The sequence below is a fragment of the Pezoporus flaviventris genome, unplaced genomic scaffold (genome assembly GCF_033815535.1).
Source record: "Pezoporus flaviventris isolate CSIRO_AGI_PZ_B2104156 unplaced genomic scaffold, CSIRO_AGI_Pfla_v1 ptg000063l, whole genome shotgun sequence".
Taxonomy (NCBI): domain Eukaryota; kingdom Metazoa; phylum Chordata; class Aves; order Psittaciformes; family Psittacidae; genus Pezoporus; species Pezoporus flaviventris.
Genome location: NW_026892611.1, coordinates 8,000,585 through 8,004,954, shown reverse-complemented (window position 1 = coordinate 8,004,954; position 4,370 = coordinate 8,000,585).

The window sequence follows — 4,370 nt, the reverse complement described above, 5'->3', positions numbered from 1 at the left end:
GTCATTTAATGCTCCTGTTTTTATAAAATATGAAAATACCAATTTTGTGAGTTTTTTCCCAGCCTTTTTTTTCCTGTTAGTGGTTTGAAATGGAATTTTCTTGATGAACTGGTGCTTTTATGATTTATTGACATCCTAATGTTCACCAGATGGTCCACTGGGCACTGCAGTATTGCTTAACCTCTTGTCTTTTATACATAAGCTCCATGTATTAATTGAGAAATCCTTTAACTTATTGCACCAGGAATAGTATTTAGTAAATAGAATTCTGTTCCATTTCACAGCCCCTAGCAATGAAAATGTAAATAAAAGAATCTTAAGTTCTTATGAATATGCAACATGCCCTCTCTATCTTAGTAATGTGGCCAGTTTCTGAAGCCACTTGACTCATTTGCTTTGGTGCAAAAGAACAGAAACAGTAGGAGAGTGGCTGTTTTTCTCATGATATAATTTACCTAGGTGCATTTAGAAACCAGTAATAGCAAATTTCACCCTTCATAGTTACCTTTATTATGTGTAGGAGGTTGTCTACGAAATAACAATAATGTCCAGTCTTTCACTCCCTGGTATTAGCCTTATTTTACAGGTGAGGCACACACCGGAAGGATTTGTTGCCAAAGGTCATCAAAAGTCTAGGGACAAAGACAAGAAAAGAACCCAGGCACAGTAGCCCAGGGTTACACATGAAAGCAGACTACTTCTCCCTTTCATAATCCAAGATCAGCGTGGTTTCTAAAACAGGCTACAGTTTCTTGTATTTGGACTTCTAGGAACTGGACGTATTCTGCCTATGTGGAATACTGCAGGAGTGCTTCTTGTGTGGGAGTCAGGAGGATGTTGCAGCCAAAGGAAAACAAGCGTCTGCTGTTTTAGCAACTAATGAAAAGGGTTTCCTTTTGCATCAGTGTTGTTGGCGCCACAGTCCCACAGACGCTGAGAGGAAGTAACAAGCCACTCATTTGCTGTTTCCATCTTAGTCTTTGTAGAAAGAAAACTGGAAGGCAAAGTGTCAAATTTGCCCTCATCAGGAGGGGCAGAAATTGCATGAAAAACCTCTGGGATGTGACATTCAGCCCCACCTGCATTTTTTGTTGTTCCAGCAAACCGTACACTCAGTACAGTTTAAGTAATATAGAACAACTGGAAAGGGAAGGCTCTTAGCAGACACAAAGTTGATATAATAAATCTCATCTCTTGCCCTTATGTCCAGAAGCACTGTGTATATTCCTGTAACAGCAGTGTTTTTCTGGTATAAGTAACAATTCCCAATTGTAGCTACCAGTAATTCTCTCTGTTAAAATATATTAGTAGGCAGAGCAAGAAGCAAAATTCATCCCTTTCTTCCATGTATCTTGCTGAAGATGTGCAGAGAGCTTTAGCACTCTTGCTGTGTGTTCCCATAACATCTGAAATAATTGTGTGGTCACCCAGACCTGTCCCTCCCAACAAGGTGTGCAGCTTGAGTGGGCTTTAGGGACTAGTAAATCTTCATCAATGCAAGAGGCTATATGACCTCTTTTTCCACCTCATGGCTCATTCAGCAGAAACTGAGCTCTCCTGCACAAGCACAGTTCTTACCTTTGTTTCACATGATAGCTCTTTTCGCCCCCGAATGTGTTTTTCTTCATAGGTATATGACCACTCTTTGTGGTGTAGATAGGCAGTGGGAGGTCATGGAGGTAGAAGATTTTCAGTGGCACATTAGAGAAGCTGATTTATGAACTTCTGCTTTAGGCTTTTATGCAGACCCGAACAAGTGACAGAACTCAGCAAAGAAAGGAGCTGCTTAGAGAAGAGGGCAGCAGAATGGGAGTTTCATTTACAAACTTCCTTTGTAAATTGCTTGAGTGGGTCTGGAAAATGCTCTTGTATGGCACAAACACACATACAGAGTTTAATACTGCCTTGTATGATGAGCTCCAGAAAATCACATGCCCAACCAAATGAGTGCTGACTGGTCCACTAATATGAGCTGAAGTCACTCAGGCATCAGATGTCAGATGGTGCTTATCAGTTTTACACTCTAAAGATTTCAGAATGAGACTGAAGACCAAATAAAATGGAATACAGCTCACCTTTGGCCTTCAATCTAGAGAGGTTTATTTTTCCTCATGCAAGCTGGTAGGCAAAAACTTTGAGGATAAGCTCATGAAGGATCAGGTCACATTTTTCCATCAAAGCATGCACACTTTTTCATCTGTTACTGCCGAGTTACATGACTTCTTCAAGTGCAGCTCTGAGGCTGACGGAAGGCCAGTCGGAGCAGTCCCACATTCTCCCCATCCCCTGGTGTATTCCCTCCCTCAGATGAGCACTAGAGCTTATACACAGACATGATATGACCAAGAAGAAACCCCTCCACTCTTCAGCCACATCAGCTCCCTAAGCTTTTCTGTCTGTCTGCAATTATCACAGCCCTGAGTGCACTAATAGGAATTAATGGCCATGGCAAGGCTCACCTGGAACCCCCAGACCTGCTGTCTGTGGGCCCAAGAGCCCCATTTATGCTCAGCCCAGAGCACTCAGGCTTTTCTTGAGCTGTACCCTTAGACCTACACTACTTCTTGGGCCTTGCATATCACGTGGACCTGCCTAGTGATCACTGAACTGTGTATGACTCTAATAACAGTTACTGGAGATAGCCCCGAACTGCAGCTTAACTTTTCAGCTTGATCTGGGACCTGCCACAGGATAGTGGACTTGCCTGGTGATCTGGACTCTGGAATCTGACTCCCATCTTTGGGCTTGCCTTGCTTGGATATTGGTGAGGCCACCTTCCTGCTAGCCACGTTACCATGCACTGCTACAGGCTCCTGGTTCCTTCGGGAGTGAGTGCTCCCTAACAGATGCAGATGGGAAAGAAGCATGGAGCTGTAGGAAAGATGAAAACTGGGACCACCTTAGTGCAGTTTAGGCTTAGCTAGGCTTTCTCAAGATGAGCAATTTGCTTTGGAGCAGTGCAGTTTTGAAGCAAATGATTTGATTGCCCAACCTAGGTAGCTCCTTTGGAGGAAGCTAAACCACAGGCTTTGCCTGAAATTCAGTCCAAATTCCCTCTGGTTCTTGATGGGGACAAACAAGGGTGCAGGCTGTGAAGTATTCCAGTAGCTGCCGAACATTCAGGCACCACCAGAGTGTTCTCAACTACTCAGAGCTCTTGTGATGCTCTGAAGTGGCTTGTGTGCAATTTAAAACCCAAATTCCATGTGACCCTACCTGTTTTCCTTCAGTTTTTCTTCAGTTCTGATGCTCCTTCCTTACTGGTGCACTTATCTCTTTGTTTAAAATCCATTTCCCCCTCATTGTTCATGTCTGTTGCACCAGAATTACTGCGCTTCAAGGGCTGTGCATCAGGTGTCCGATTATAGACTGCTTGAAGATATCTTTGGGTTGGGCTATACCACAAAGCTTGTTGCTCGTTTGGACTTCTGCACCTTGGGATATCATGCAAGAGAATTTGGAGCTCTAACCTGCCCCTTCTATGAAGGGGAAGGACCCATGTTCAGACAAATATGAAAATATTAAGGATTCTTAGAACAAACCTGTATCGATTCCAATTTCATTTCAATCTCCAAGCATCATTAAAATGATCAGATGGGAACTGAACTTGCGTGAACCCTGCCTGTTGCTTTTTAGTGTCAGCCCTTTCACATACAATTACTATTTGGATGGGAAAAACCCAAAGAAACAGTGTAGAATTGATAATGTGTTTTATTAACTCTTAAACATTTAATCCTGTAAACCTTTCTGAAACTCTGTGAATGGGTAGAGCAGCCTTTGATATATATAGTCATAAAAGCCAGAGAAAGGTTCTCATGAGTTTCCCCAAGCTTATTGTTCTGCTTGGAGGCAGGATCGTTGTCTGAACTTTCTAGGTAGCCTCAAGTCCAAAATTAGCCTTATATTTATGCATTTTTCCCCTTACTATTTAACCTAAATCTTTCTGTCTGCAAATTAAGCCAATTTCATCCTTTACATCCTCTTTGTAATGAACATTAGCACACTGGAAGACTGTTTAGTTTTCTTTTTTCCACATTCTTTTCCCAGGTTTTCCTCTCAGCAATCTATTCTGCACTTCTAATTCTTCCTTCCCTCTATAGGATTACCTTAAATTTCTGCCTATTTTCTCTTAAAACATGGCATGCCAACTCGGACACAAAATTCCAGCACCAGCCAGACTGGAATAATTATTTCAGGGTTTGGTTGTCTGTGAAAAAACACAAACCAACCACCCCCCCGCCGTCGTTCAGCAGCAGTGAAGGACAGGTATGTTTCCAGACCTCTTTTTCTCAGTAATGGCTTGCTTCTGATCCCCCTGTAGCCTGTTCTAGTTGTCCCGGAGACTTTCTTAGATCTGATTCCCCTCCGCC